The following is a 16782-nucleotide window of genomic DNA, read 5'->3' as shown; positions in this document are numbered from 1 at the left end:
GATCAGGAGCATGCCTGATCGGTCCCAAGACCTCTGTGGACCGATCAGGCCCCAGCCTGATCGGTCCAGGTCCTAGCCGTTGCGTAGCAACGGCTAGTTTCTGCTGTGTCTTCTTCGCAGGTTATAAAAGGAGTTCAAGGATTTCTACAGTGCGACTAGCAACTTCTTCTTCTTCCTTCCTGTTGCGAAGTGCTGTTGTGCTTGAGCTTTATTGAGCTCCTCCTTGTCGAAGCTTCGCGTGAGCTTCATTCCACGACTGGATCAGCTGCTGCTGAGTTGCTTGTTGCATATGTCCGTGAAGTTGCTACTTCATCCGGGACCCCAGTCGACGAGAAGGCAAGCTACTGTGTTTACATTCCTGTTGTATTTTGTTCTTGCTATTCTCTTGTACTCTTAGCTTGCTGTTGCAAGTGATTGTGGCGAGGTTTCTCCACCCACAAGGAGTTTGATTTAGCCGATTTTCCGGGGACTCATCCACCGACGGATTGATAGGCTTCGTCCACCTTACGGACACACCGAGGAGTAGGAGTTTCATCTCCGAACCTCGTTACATCCTTGCGTAGAGGTTTGATTTCTTCTCCTGTTTTCTTTCTGCATTTAGTTTCCGCTGCGCTAACCCTAGTTTGTAGAAAGAAACGCGAGCAATTGGGGTTGGCTATTCACACCCCCCTCTCTAGCCGTACGAAGAGATCCTAACAAACTGTACCTGCATCCAGCGACCGGATTCCCCCGGTCTCTGGTACCTCGGTGCTCGAGGCGAATTCCACAGACATATAAGTAACCGCATAATAGTATAGCAATAAAATAAGAATTAAACGAGTGCAATGACATACCCTGGCCCAGGGGGGCGCCCTCGGATGGATGGAGGAGCTGATCGAGTCGCGTTCACCTGGAATAGTGAAGGCATCTGAGCCGACTAAAGAGGAGGTCTGGAGGTGGCGACATGGAGCCTAACACTGCGTGGCTCCGAGAGGTGAGATACAACCGGAATACAACGGCGACACGGCCGGCGTATGACATCGGCTCGCAGGCCGGAATATAACATACAGTCACGACTCAGAGGCCGGTCAATAGCAACAGCTCACAACACCCATAGTGCTACGAAGAACCAAGCACCACGGCTCGATGGCCGAATACATCACGGACGGCTGCCGGAGATGCCACAGTGGATCCAATCTATGCCTCAAATGATGGACAAGACGACCATAAAGCCGTCGGAGTCAGATGTAAGGCTGCCAGGAGAGGTGGCAGTGGTTGGAGAAGCGGCAGTGGCCGCTGTACAGCGCCAAACGCGGGAAGAGGCGGCTGTTGGTGGCTGTGACGGCTTCTAGATGCGGCGACGATGGCCATGGGAGGCTGAGGTGGCTGCTGGCGGATGCTCCGGCTGCTGGAGATGGCGCCGAGCGCTGGAGGCGGCGGCGACCGCTGCTGTAGGCAGCGATGGTGGCTGCTAAACCCGGTGAGCCACAAGTCGCCCCATGTGGCTGCACGAGGAAGAGGAGAACTTCCCCCTCCCTACTCGCGGTAGCTATGGCGAGAGGAGGAGAAGGAGAGGCGGAGGTCCGGTCCCTTGGCAGCGTCAGCCGGCGAGGAGGCCGGAGGCGGTGCTGACTGCGGGTGGTGGCGATAGAGGAACGCTCCTCCTCTCTCTCTCTGGCGGCGGATCCCTCTCTCTGGCGGCGGATCCCTCCCTCATTTTTTCTCTCCTGCCGTGCTTGCCTTAATCACCCCAAAGAAAGCCCTAAATGTCCAATTACAAAAATGCCCTTCTTCTTTCTTTTAATTGCCTTTGACCCCCTGACTTATCCGGATCAGTCGTCTTTTCTCTCTATTTCTCTATTTCTCTTTACTTTTCCCCTACGTCTTTTTCATCAATAAGTTTTTTTCCCTCTCTTTTATCTTTTTTTACTATCAAATTCTTTTTGGTGTCGACGAAAGCTCCTTACGCCGCCAGCAGTGCACATGATGATTCCCATCACCGATTTTGGCACCGATGTTCTTTACTGTTGATTTTGGCACCGATATCCTCTGCTGTCGATTTCGACGCCGACATCCTCTACTGCCGATTTCGGCATCGACATCCTCTGCTGTCGATTTCGGCACCGACATCCTCTGCTGTCGATTTCGACACCGACATCCTTTATTGCCGATTTCAGCGCCGAAGTTCTTTGCTGTCGATTTCGACGTCAATGTCGTTTATAGCCAATTTTGGCACCGACAACCCGAGGGTTCTATCACCGCTACTTTTCATTTTTTTCCGATGTCAGATACTCAACGATATCAAGGTGGCCAAAAGCAAAGTTTAAATCGACGTCAAATTTGTCACATCATTGGTCATACTGGTATTCATTGTTCTAGAAGATTTGATTGGTCTTATAGTCGGAGAAGATGTCAAATTTGTCTCAGAGTTGGGCATATTGGTATTCAATGTCCTAAAAGATTTGACTCAAATTTTGTTGGTGGTCCTACAACATTGGGACAACCAACTATTTCACAAGGAGTGCATGCATCTTCAAATCAACCACCACCTTCTTGGCATTCTACAACCCAGTCATCTCATTCTGAAGCATTCTCACATTTTATCTCTCCTAATATAGTTTCATCGACTCTTGAGAACCCAGGATGACATCCGGATTCTGGAGCAACTCATCATGTTACACCGGAATATAATATTCTCACAGAAGCTTCGCCTTATGATGGATCCGACATGGTACAAATAGGTAAATTACTCACATTGGAAACACATCTTTTCACTCATGCGATCGTACTTTTCATATGCGTAATATTTTTTATGTTCCTTCTATTACTAAAAATTTGCTTTCCGTCTGTCAGTTTGCTCTTGATAATAATGTGTTCTTTGAATTTCATCCTCATCATTGTCTTGTGAAGGATCTCACAACGGGAAATATTCTACTTCGAGGAAATATTAAAGAAGGTCTTTATCATCTTCATCCCACCTATACTAATGCATTTGTTAGAGAACACACTGATAAATTCTCTTGACACACACGTCTTGGTCATCCGTCTCTACGTGTTGTTCAAAATATCATTAACCAGTATGATTTACCAATTTCTTTAGCCTCTTCTTCTCATTTATGTGAAGATTGCATGAAAATAAAATCTTATAAATTACCTTTTGTGTCTTCTTCTCGCACTTCTAATTTTCCTTTAGAAATTATTTACTCTGATGTGTGGGGTCTTGCACCTATTCTATCTAATAAAGGTTTTCTTTATTATGTTATTTTTATTGACAATTTCAGTAAGTTTACTTGGATTTTTTACTATGAAAAGAAAGTCTGATCTCTTTGATATTTTTTGTTGCTTTCAAAAATAAGTCGAGCGCTATTTTGATCGTAAAATCCTCTCCCTTCCTTCTGATTGGGGTGGAGAGTATCAAGCACTTCATCGTCATCTTACTTCCTCTGGCATCATCCATCGAGTCTCTTGTCCCCACACTCCTGAACAAAATGGATCTGCCGAGAGAAAACATCGTCATGTGGTTAAAACTGCCTTAGTTCTTCTTAATCATGCATCGGTTCCACTTAAATTTTGGGATGATGTCATCCAAATCACAGTCTACCTTATTAATCGTTTACCCACTCCACTACTTCAAAATAAGTGTCTCTTGGAAAGACTTTATAATTGTCTTCCAGATTACTCCTTATTTTATATCTTTGGTTGCACATGTTATCCTTGGCTATGACCTTACTCTAAGCATAAGTTAAACTCTCGCTCTTTACAATGTGTTTTCCTTGGTTATAGTAATTTGCATCATGGGTACCGTTGCATCCATATTTCGACCGGTTGGATATATATTTCTCGACATGTTACTTTTGATGAATCTCTATTTCCGTTTGCAGTTGCTACCTCAGATCCTCCTTCAAATAATCAAGGCAACTATCTAATATCATCAAGCAATATACTATAAGCTCCACATATTGATTCATCAGGACACATTGAAAGTACAAGGGGGGATAATTTCTTGGGTCCTGCTCAATCTCCACAAGTTCTTGTAGACTCGGCGGCTAGTGGTGATCCACTCTCTAGTTCTGATTCTCATCCGTCTGACCACTCATCTCCGAGTAGCTCTGATGATGATATTTCTCAGCGGATGCTTCCTCCAAGCGATATTTAAGCACGATGTCAACCAGTTTCCACTCGTTATCCTCTTCCACGTGCTCTTATTGCTTCATCAAATTTTGTTGAACTTTCTAGTTTTATACACGCAGTCAAAGATCAAATTGGTGTGCTGCGATGGCTACAGAATTTGATGCTCTTCTTCGTAATGCAACCTGGAGCTTAGTCCCTCGTACCTCATCTATGAATATTGTGGGCTCTAAATGAGTTTACCGAATTAAGTATCGTGCAGATGGTTCTATTGAACGTTACAAAGCTCGCTTTGTTGCTAAAGACTTTAATCAATAGTTAGGTATTGACTTCAATGATACTTTTAGTCCAGTCGTCAAAATTGCAACTATCAAATTGATACTATCTATAGCTGTAACCTCCAATTGGCCAATACGCCAATTAGATGTTTCCAATGCATTCCTTCATAGACATCTTGAAGAAATTGTTTATATGGAGCAACCTCCTGGATTCATCCACCTGCAACTTTCAACACATGTGTGTCAACTTCAGAAGTCTATATATGGTCTTCGACAAGCACCTCGTGCATGGTTTCATAATCTATCTACCTGGCTTCAAACTCAAGTATTTTCTGGCTCAAAAACAGACTCTTCCCTATTCTACAAATGTAATGAGGAATTTTCAATATTTGTTCTGATTTATGTGGATGATATATTAATAACTGGTAGTAATCAAAACGATATTACTACTTTACTACATCTTCTCCGTCAAGAGTTTTCTATTCGGGATCTTGGCAATGCTCATTTTTTCCTTAGCATAGAGTTTCTCTCACATTCTGAAGGTTGTCTTCTCTCTTAGAGCTAAAATGGATGGTGCACGCCCCATCTCCACACCAATCAATGAAGGTGGTTTCACTGCACCTTCATCCTCCTCTTCGATGTCTGACCCCCAGATCTACCGTGGTATTGTTGGTGCCCTACAATATGTCACAATTACATGACCCGATATTACTTTCGCTGTGAATCGTGCCTGTCAATTTATGCATGCTCCTACTGAACATCATTGTGAAGGTGTTAAAAGAATTCTTTGATATCTTAAAGGCACTATTCTACATGGTCTTCTTTTATATCGTCAGTCTTCACGAGAGTTGATTGCCTACAGTGATGCAGATTGGGCTGGATCACCCGAAGATAGACGTTCTACTAGTGGATATGCTATATTTCTTGGGCAAAATCTTGTTTCCTGGCTTTCAAAGAAACAACCTACAGTCTCTCGCTCGAGTACTAAAGCTGAATATAAAGCTATCGCTAACGCAACGTCATAAATAATTTGGCTACAATCTCTTCTTTCATAATTACACTTTTTCCCAACTGCTACACCTAGGGATGACAATTTTCCCCACGGGTTTGGGGCCTCGTAGGGAAAACCCGAAATGGGGATGGGGATCCCCGATTTTTCGGGGATGGGGCGGGTTCGGGACGGGTATGGGAATACTATCCCCATCCCCGAACCCGCCCCGAATATTATTATTATTAAAATTAATAAATAATAATATGATTTTTAAAAAAGTATTAATAATAGTGTTAATATTAATATTAAATTTTTTGAAAATATTATTAATAATAATATTATTAATATTGATATTAATATTAATATTATCATTAATAATAATTATTAAATAATAATAATAATAATAATAATAATATAAACTAAATTTGGGAATGAGGCGGGGATGGAGATTTGATCCCTGTGGGTTCGAGTTCGGGGAATCCCTGAACCCGAAAAAATAAAAACGAGACAGGGATGAGAATGACAAACCCGCCCCCGCCCCATTGACATCCCTAGCTACACCTAAAATATGGTGTAATAATATTGGAGCAACTTATCTTGCGGCAAATCTTGTTTTTCATGCTCGTACCAAGCATGTAGAGATTGATTTTCACTTTGTTCGCGAGCGTGTGGTGACTCGATAACTTTCGATTTCTTATATCTCTACAGAAGATCAAATTGTTGATATATTTATTAAGTCATTATCTAGATAACGTTTCACCAAATTAGCACTCAAACTCAACATTCAGGCACTTCCGTTGAGTTTGTTGGAGAGTAATGACAATAATAGAAATAATTTCTAATTGATTCCAATTAATTAGGATTTATTATATTTGGCACACAATCAAGATTAACATGAATCAAATAGGAAAAATAATATTTCTAAGTCTATTATATTACTATGTTTATAATTATTATGATTGTATGCCTTATTTAATCTTTCCATTATTATTTTGGACAATTTGTATAAATAAGTCTATTGGCTTAAGTAATAAAATCATCAAAATAAGTTTTATGTTATTTCTCTCCTCTATCTATTGATTTCAACAGAGAGAGTAAGAGTGAAAGGTTTGAGAGAGAACTGAGAACAGAGAAGGAGTGGTTAAGGGAGAAGTTTGAATTGGGGGGGGGGGGGTGCGATTTAGGACTTTCGTTTCACTATGATACCTGTAAACACTCAATCTATGTATGATTTCTCATCCACAATGGTTGTTTATGTAGGTAGATTATCATAGGATATTCGACGTGAACTTTTGGAACTACACCGACATATCCATTCTAATTTGCCCCCTACTTTTAGAACGATAGAGTTGAGAGATTGCTTTCTTATAGAGATCTATGCCACATGATTCCACAACCCCTGAGTTACCTTCTTCTATTGTGTGGTGACGAATTAGAACTAATCCATTAAAATCTATGACAATATATTACTCCTTGTGGTATACTGATCTACTCTCGTAGTTGACTCTCTACATCTCAAATTTCTACAAGTCGAAGAATTAGGTTGTCCTTTTAGTTCATCCCCAAATCCTCATGGGATATGAATATTGTACTTTTGGTATTAAGATCATGTGTACATAGTAGGTTCGGACCACAATCAAACATATCATAGAACATGGAAATGATCAAATACATAGTTAGTTCATGCATCAACAATTACATCATAGTTATTCCTTACTCCAAGAATCTAGAGTTCTATTCTATGGAGACGGAAATACAACCAAGAGATAAAAAAATAGTAATCAATAACTCAATACACAAGGTAGAGAGAAGAGAATTCTTATCAATACGTTGTCGGTCTTCTTAGATGAAATTCATTCTTCAGCGGTGGACGAATCATCAAGATGAATAAAGATAGTTGCTCTAAGTTTTCCCTAGAAGAAAAAACCCTCTTTCAAGAAAGGGGGTAGAGCCCTTGGTCTTAGATTAGAGGTCCTCTAAAAAAGGATTTTCTTGACCCTTTTATATCTTCCCCAAATTGGCCATATCTGCCTGATTTATATAGCTCTGTTAAAATGGATTTTTCACCCCTTAGATATGGTTTTCTTAGATTAGACCTGAAGTAAAGTTGTAGATCTTAAAATTATCTAACTTTTGATATGTAGCACGACTCGTGGCTTGAACTGAATAGAAATTTATAATCTTTTTACTTTTGGTCCGCAGAGTAGTTAGAATTTAACATGGGTCGTGGCCGCCACAATGGTCGCCTATGGTAGGCTCTGGAAAATAGCCATTTCTCGTGGCCACCAACACAGCTAGATCGTGGTGAAAAGTTTTAGCTCCATTTTAGCACTATTTTACACTCAATTTCTTCCATACGATTCACGAACATGCTCATGTCATGGGATACGCCCGGAGTGTGTTTCTTGATTAAAACTTTATTTTGAAAGCTTTTTCTTCATGTACGTTTCATGTGTTCAAATCGATGATGAGACATGTCTAGTCCGTTGATCCCGTCTGAAAGCAGAGAAGACGGAATGATTAACATGATGAGGCTGGAATGTTAACTAAGCTGTCATGACCCAAAGGTGGAGGGTATGCTGAGTTATCTTCTATATTGATCAAGTCGTCAGAAGGCTTCTGGTCAATGCTACATGTAGACAACGACTAGGTTGCCCCTGTCCCTGATATCCCAATGCTTGAGGCAAGTCCCAAAAATATATAACGAGTCCAATAAATAATAGAATAATGAAGTGTGTGGAGAATAAGCATAGAAAACATACTCTGGCCAAGGATGCATCCTCTAGTAGACCGGTGAGCTAGTTGTGACACTGATCAAGTTGTTGTAACCTAAAAGAGTAGATGAATGCGAGTCAGATGAGGAGCTGGATCTGACAACACAGAGCTGGACCCAACATAGATCTAGAGGTGACGGCATCGAGCCGGAATACAACAACAATACATAGGTTGGAATATGACAATGTCACGCAAGCCAGGATATGACAACGACACATAGGCCGAAACACGACACACAGGTCGAAGGACACAAAGACTAGAACATAACCTTGGCTCGAAGGCCAGGACATAATATTGGCTTGAAGGTTGGAACACAATAGCGAGGTGTATGGCCGCGATGACTCAGAGGAATTAGATCACATTAAAAGTGCATGCTAATGCGGATCAGGGGCTGGATTGATGCCGAAAGAGTGTGGCTGTGCGGATCGAAGGACGATAGCATGCATCGGGTTGCTTCAGCCACTAAAGGTTGGCGCTGGCCGCTAGAGGCGGTGTCGGAAGGTGGTAGCATGAAACAACCCTATATCCTACACATGCCAAGATATTCAAATACATGCTGATCTCAAATGGAGGACTCATCAAATGTCATATCCTAAGACTTTTGATAGAAAAAAATAAAGTGAAGATGCATGACATATGAACCTCAACATATAGCAACCACAGTAAATTGAAGTTGATGAACTTCTACTAAAAGGATAAGAAACCAACCAATAGAACTCCAATCCTTATCTACATAATAAATCAGAGGGCAATTTCATAACATGCTCTCGGGGTCTTGGACAGTGTGTTGTGCTTCCATCTCATCTCCTCAGCTATTCCGCCCCCACGTCCTCGATCATATCCTTGGTGGCATCGCCCTCACCTGTACCATTTACACCGTGAGTCTACAGACTCAACAAGTATATTCCACTAGTAGGTATAAGAAATAGCTAGTAAGGCCAAAATGAAACTAGGGAACATGAAGCTTAAACTTACTTACACCTTAAGAAACAAGGAAAGGAACTATGCATGACTTAGCAAGGGATAAACATGATGCAAGTGTGGCAACCATCTTTAGAGCACATTAATTCGGTCCGTAATCATAAACTTTAGAGGTACCTCTTAGTAGAACTTATAATCATATAGCCGAAGTTAACATTCTTTGCATCATTTGTGTTTGGAAGGGCCTTCCCTGGAACTCATCATAGGGCACCCATCCCGTATTGGCACCACACATGCCCATTTTCATTCCATATACCATACGAGGAAGAATAAAAGAAAACCACAAGTAAAACATAATATTGCACACATGTAAACAGACATGGTTATTATAATGTCATTTATACATGATCTAGCGGAAATTATATGCAAAACAGATGTGGATCAAAAGATCATAAAGAAGTAATGGAAGAACAAATACTTTTCATGCATGATCTATTTGGGTAATTCTGTGTAGGATTAATACAATTTAAGGACCCAAAAGAAAATAATGATAGCATAACTACTTAAACCACACTACTTTCGTATGTAACAAAACTATCCAGAAAAGAAGGATCTCTTGTCATCTCAAGGTCAGATTCTCAATAAACCAAAACTCCATTTCTACTTTGTTTAGAGATTCCAAAGTCACTTCAGAGAACCAAGACCCAAAACTGCATTAATTTTCCACACCACCTAAACCAGACCAACATCAAAAGCAAGAATTCAACTCAACCCGTGGCACCTCAACCAAAATCCACACCATCTAAACCTATCCCAAGAGAAACTAGAATCACTATAGGCACATACACCAACCAGGAATCAAATCTAAAACTTCACCGGCATAAATCCATCCCAACCAAAAAGGAACAAATGGAAATCATAACCAAGCGTGGACACAAATCAAATTCAGAACACCACCAGTGGAAATCTGCCCAAAGAAAACTGAAATCATCTCAAGAGCATAAACTATACTGAAATCTCATTACAACCTCCTTAGTCTGCTCACCACATCACAACCATCTATAGAGAAACCCATATTCCATCAAATCTAAACCGGTTAACATTCGGAAATCCTTCTCGAGGAAAAATCACGAAGAAGCAAAACCAGTTAACCCACTCCCCATTTCATTCAATTAATCAAAACCAATACCAAGAGGTCAACAGATCGCCGAAGAACCAAAACCATCGCTCAAATCTAGAGTAGAAACCAAACAAGATCCCTTACGCCAAAACTAGGATAGAAATCGAAGTTCCCTACTAGCCTGACTAAGGAAAATCCACATCCATACCTATTAGAGAAAATCTACTTGCCTTTTCCTTCTTTGTGCCATTGTCGGGAGCCCTCACCCAAGTGATATCGTGCCGAGGGTAAGTGGTTAGGTCTTTGCAACCGGTCGTGATATCCTAGGAGGGATCGCCTATGTGGAGACGACGCCTACTAGGACTCAAGGCATGATGGAGGCGACCGGTCGAAGGCGGCGAAGACGGAGGAGGAAGAAGAGGAGCGACGAATCGGAAGGGAAAGGGAAGAAATCAGGAGGTGAGGAAATTTAGACCTAGGTTAAAGCTTTTATACTTAGATTAATTGACCTTAGGCTAATAAGATCAATCAACTCATAGTTTAAAAAAACAAATTTTCATCAAGTATGGTAGATCTATCCCTTTAAAATATATCATACGAGTTTATTTTAAATTCTAAAAAAATTCTAAAATTCTAAGAAAATTTAATAAGTTAATTTTCTTAATTAACGTCTATTATTTTATTTTAGCTTGGTTAGTGAGACCTTACATAGTGACTACTGGAGGTGACGCCGGAGGTGATGGCTGCTGGTGGCGACACGGAGGCAGCGACTGCGGATGGATCATGAGAGAAACTCATCCTAAAAAGGGAGTAGGGAGGCGGTGTTAGTGACGGGGCAGAGGGCGCTCGGCTGATGGATGCAATGACTGCCACTGGGGCGACGACATGCGTAAGGGAGAGGGGGAACTGGAGGCAACAATGGCGGTAGACGGAGGCAACGAGTCTATCGGTGTAAGGGGAGGAGGCGGTGCCTCCTTGGCTAGCGGTGACACTGTCCGGAACAGGGGAAGGCACTCGGCGTCAGTGCTCTCCGCGATGTCGGCACTGTCCGAAAGAGGGGAAGGCGGTGTGCGTGAGAAGAAAGGGGAGAGAACTAGGCGGCTGCTAGCCAATGAGGGGAAAAAGGGACCTCTCCTGTGCTTGGCGGCGTGGGGAAAAAGGGACCTCTTCTGTGGCGGCGGCCTCCCAAAAAAAACCTCAAAGCTCCCTGCATCATGATGAACAGGATCCTCTTAAAGCCTTAAATGGTGAAATGACCAAAATACTCTCTCCCTTCTCCACAATTTCCTTTGGGCCCTACAAATACATCTTCATCACCCATGTTTAACCTTTTTCACTCTATTCTTCATTTTTCTTGGTTGTAGGAGCACGCCCGTGTCATGAGTCATGGCCAGAGCATACTCCTTGCTCCAGTAGGATCGTAGCGCACTTGAGATAGGGGATGAATCACGTAGTTTTAAAAAATTTATCTTTTTCCTAATTTGAAAACGAGTACGCAGTGGAAAATAAACGATTAAGTAAAGGAAACCAAAAATAAAAGACACGAGTGATGTTACTTGGTTCGGAGCTTTTGGCAACTCCTACTCGAAGACTCAGGTCCCTCAGACCTTATGATGGACACACTATAAACCTCTTCTAGAGCCATCGGAAGAGAGAATTGAGTATAATAAAATCAAAAGGACAAGTGTAACAGTTTACACTTTCCTTAATACAGTAACTAAACAATTAACAAAATTTTGTTACCCAACACGTGAAGATTTTCTAATCGAGTTCAGTGTTGTACGACTTCTCTACAGTAGTAGGGAGTAGCAGCGTTGCAACACAACGAGAGAACGAAGTCAGAGTAGCCGTGAACCCGAAAGTTCACTTGCACAAGTTATGAATTAGTTGTATTTCATCACTGGTCAAGCAGCCCTTTTAAAGAGGGTTGGAGGTGCCTTCAACGCCACTAAAGGCACCTTCAAACTTAATTTTTATCCCAACAAAATCATCTCTTATCGTTGTCGAAGTCTTCTGTATTATCCCACCGAAGGCGCCTTCCATCGCCAACTCAAGGCGCCTTCAAATGCGTTAAAGGTGCCTCTACGCCCTCCCGCGCAAAGTCTTCAACTAAGCCTCCGAGTTACCTCTAGCAGCACACGAGCTGCCTTGAGCACTGTTCATCCAAGGTTTTTTTGTTCTTTTTGCTCTTGCAAAATATGTTAGTTCAACAAGAAAATATCTAACCTGCAAAACAGAGTAAGTACAATTATAAAACAACAGTATTAGTTAGACCCTGTCTATCCAAGACCAGGATCTAGCATGGTCTCAGTTTATGCATCCAAAATGGATCTAAACTGGATCTCCACCTAAAGTCCCTAATTTAGAGTCATCCTCACTGGAACACTCTCCTCCAGTGCTTACCTCCACTTATCTGCCAAACATCTGGTCCTTCAAACATGTTTGGTCTTGCTCTGTCTTGCTTAGTATCTGACCAAGCTGATCTACTAAGACTTACCTGCAATACTAAGTTACCACAATAGATATAAAACAGTAAAGAAAAATAGTGTTAGCATTATTAATAATGCGTTGGTTTGATCGACCGCATGTAGTCGACCAAAAACCAGTTAGTCACACATTCTTAGAGTTTACTCCTCCAAGACTTTTCATTACCTAGGGTTAGCTCCCTCTAAGGTTTCCTAGCTTCATTCACTAGAACTTTCATTGCCTAACTTCACTCACCAGAATTTTCACCACCTAGTTTCACTCACTAAGGTTCCGCTTCACTTACATGACTTCCACTACCTAACTTCACTCACTATGACCCGATTTCACTCACCAAGACTTCCACCACTTAGCTTCACTCACTAGGGTCTGACTTCACTCACCAGGACTTCAACTACCTAGCTTCACTCATTAGGGTCTAGCTTCACTCACTAGGGTCTGACTTCCTCACCAAGACTTCCCCTTGCCTAACTTCCAGTTAGGACTAGTCACTTAGTAAATTTCTCACCTGCCTATCCGTTGGTTAGGACTTACTCTTGCTAGTCATCTAATCCTGACTAGATTTCTCTCTTCCAAATGTCAAGTCATGTTTGGATCAACCCTTGGTCAAACTGACCAACTTAGGTACATTGTCAAACATCGAAACTGTAAAATACCGGAAAATAGGCGAATATTAATAAGGGAATTTTCCGGAATTTATGGAAATTTTTCGGGAATTTTTCGGAGCTCGTACGGATGAGTTGACGGGGATAAAAACGGGGTCCGGAAAAGCCTGTTTTGGTTACCCCAATTAAATGAGGAAAAGTTGAATTTTTCTTAATTCTTTTCCTTTATTTATTTATTTCCTTTTTCCTGCATTTTCGCCGTTTCCTCATTTCTTCTCCCCGACGCCGATCGCGCGCCTTCTCCCCGTGCCCTAACCGACCGCACGAGCGGTTCCTTCTCCCCGAGTGCACAAAAAACCCTCGGCTACTTCTCCTTCTTTCCCTTCCGAGCCGCACAATTGCTGCACATTGCTGGCCAAGCTTCAACTCCTCTGTGACGTCGCTGCCGCCACTTGAGGCCGCACCTCTGTGAAGCCGCCGATCGCCTCCTAGTCGTCTCCACCATCGCCGCCCCATCCGGCTGATTTCCGTGCCCTAGTTGTGGGTTCACATCCGCCGGCGCCGCACGGAGCAGCATCGACGACGAGTTTCTTCTCTGCTGTGCTCGTGCCCTAGCTAGCCGCCGGTGCCTCTTTCCTTCCGAGCAGGGCAGATTTGACCTAGGGCTCGAGTTCGGTGGCACATCTCTCCCCTTTTCTCGATTCAGTCACATAAGTTTACTGTGATAGTGCTGATTTAGGGTTACCGGTGGCCAGATTGGAGGTACGTTTTCCTCTTATATTTGGATTTAGTAGTAGGGTGTTATCCTTGCTAAATCTGCCAACCAAACTGAGTTGTGCAGGGATCTCGTCACTTCCGACCAGATCCGAGGAAAAACTGTAGCTTGCTGCTGGAATCAACACTGTCCCACTGTTTTAGTTCTGTTCCGACAGTGAGGAAGAATTTTCAGAGCTGCCAAATCTGATTGGTAACGCAGCGTGTACCTCCGACAACGATCAGCGGTGAAATCCCTCAATCTGGGTGAGTTTTGGATTGAAGTAAGAGCATTGTTATTAGAATAAATATAGATTACATGGTTAGGTATCAAGTTCATGTATTAATCTGACACAATTTGATTGTAGATAATTGGAGATACCTAATCCATTGTAGTTGTGAAAAGGGTTAGGGTTAATGAGTTTAACTCTAATTGATTAATGAAATTATGATTTGGTTTGGTTAATGAAGGCATGATAGAATTAACTAAATTAAATATTGTGACACAGGATTTTGACGTGAGACGAGTATCTCGGAGTCGGAATTGGACCTTTCTTTTGTCGGAGGCGGGTACTTTTGACTATTTGTCTTTGATATGCTTAGTAATGAAAATAATAAGTTGCATTAATTGTGTTTCATATTTGTTTCGGTTAATCACTGCCCAATACATGTTACCTGTTTGATTGCATCTCTTATTGATCTTGTACCTGATTTATCATGCTCACGGGTAGTGATATAACCATATTTTACCATGTCAGGATCTAGGTTTGATACCTTATTTGATCAGTATACCTTGATATGATTTATTCACTATGGTGCCCATTGTTATATGCCCAGAGGTTGGTTTAGTATATTACCATGCTTAGTGACATGCACCATTTGCATGATCGCATGTTGTGCGATAGATTGCTCCATTATTGTCGAGCACTTTGCCAGTTTTCATCACTGTTCGGTGCTCCGTTGTGACGCTCATGGGTAGCGTGACACAGCGTGGTAGCACGTCAGTTTGACTCTTCCGGTGCTCCGTTGATCCGCTCAGGGGTAGTGTGACGCAGCGTGTAGCACGTTAGAGATTCCTCCCCGTCATAGCGTACCGGGAGATGAGAGCATTGCACTCCCCCATTTATGATTTGGGGTAGGAGTACGTATGTACTCCGACAGCATCCCGTCCACTCGATCACTCATCAGGAGTAGTGTTGCTGAGTGCACGGTTGTCACAACCCTACCCACTTGGTCCCACTTATGTTGTGAGTTGGCTGACTGGCGTCAGGGGTGACCATGACATTGGCATCATATGCATGATGCATTTATTGTTTGTGATTGTGTTTGCTGCATTTATATGCTGCATATTGTTTGGATACCTATGTTTGACATGCATACAGGTCTTCTATACCTTTCGGACTGTTTGTCCTTATACCGGGTCCTGGTTAGTACAGATTCTCTCCTATCTTCTTCGGTTTGCATTTACCTTTATCTTTATCAGGAGACTATACGCATGATTAGTGCTAGGTGTTATTTCTTTACTTTGCATATCAACTGTACCTGCTGAGTGTTGGACTCACCCCGCCTCCATTGTTGTTATTTTCAGGTTGATGCTGTCAGGAGGGAGTTCCAGTCGCTAGTCCCCACAGCACGTAGTGCTAGATCTCTGCAGACCTCGATGGTTTATATATCATTTAGTTTTGTTTTTTTCATTTATTGATTATGTGTGGACTTGGTTTGTTTGGATACTTGGTTGTTGTATGGATTTTTGTGATGATAATGGATTTTTATTCGATGTGTTTTTTTTTTACTACGTGCCTGCCTGGACGGCAGAAGAGGTAAGTTCGTCGGTTTTGAGCTTTACGAGTGTAGTTGAGTAGGGTGATTTTTGAGTCAGAGTATTACTACTTTGTTTGATTATATATAACTGCGTGGTGATGTTTTATTTTGTTGTTATTATTCCAGCCGCCTGTGGCTGAGGTATTTGTGAGATGTAGAAAAGTTTCAGATTGTCCACCGTACAGAGGAGATGCTGCCGAAATTTTCTCGGACAGGGACTCCTCTGGGGCGTGACAGAAACCCTAGAGGTCGATTGCACCAGTAGTTCTAACTCATGTTCCAAGGAATTTATGCTTCATTTTTACTCTGAAAATATGTCATATCAATGAAAACAAGCAAAATAGTTCTCCAAAGTAGGAAAATATCAAAATAAAGCACAAAGAGATGAAAATATAAAATGTATGCATATAAAATGGGGCAGATGTGGTTCAAATTATGATTAAAAAAACCTATATGAAATATATTCATCAACTTTGAAGGGGTTTCGTAGAGGTCCGCCTCAGCCTCGTCTAACCTTATTCTTGTGATCACAAAATATTAACGTCCCAAAAGTCCTCGACTGTAGCCATTTGAAGTTAGATTGACCTTTAGACACTCAATCTTTAGATTGATGACTAGCAAGTGTCTAAAAGGGTGGGGCAGTTCAACCGAGTGGAAAGAGTTGGGTGCAACTAGTTTAGAATGTGAAGGTATGATGTCTATTGTACCAAAATGGATGTGGATGTATGATATATATGGTATCGAGGGAAAGAGGAGGAAGTATGATATTTGTTGAGTTGAGAGGAGGATGTGGAGGTATGATGTCTATTGTACCAAAGTGGATGTAGATGTATAATAGTTTCGGTACCGAGGAAAAGAGGAGGTATGATATCTATTGAGTCTAGGAGAGGATGTGGAGGTATTATGTCTATTGTGTCGAGATGGATG

General features: G+C 42.0%; 1 long non-coding RNA gene across 1 annotated transcript; it reads right to left on the bottom strand.

The window, feature by feature from the left end:
- Nucleotides 1-8734: 8734 nt before the first annotated feature.
- LOC121998311 lies at nt 8735-10666 on the bottom strand. The gene is made up of 2 exons (XR_006116476.1): nt 10401-10666; nt 8735-9013 (listed from the first exon to the last, which is right to left on the bottom strand). It is a non-coding gene; the product is annotated as an uncharacterized LOC121998311 (long non-coding RNA).
- Nucleotides 10667-16782: the final 6116 nt, after the last annotated feature.

Source organism: Zingiber officinale, chromosome 6A (genome assembly GCF_018446385.1).
Source record: "Zingiber officinale cultivar Zhangliang chromosome 6A, Zo_v1.1, whole genome shotgun sequence".
Taxonomy (NCBI): Eukaryota; Viridiplantae; Streptophyta; class Magnoliopsida; order Zingiberales; family Zingiberaceae; genus Zingiber; species Zingiber officinale.
The sequence above is the reverse complement of the archived record's forward strand: the minus strand, read 5'-3'. Positions and strand labels throughout refer to the sequence as shown.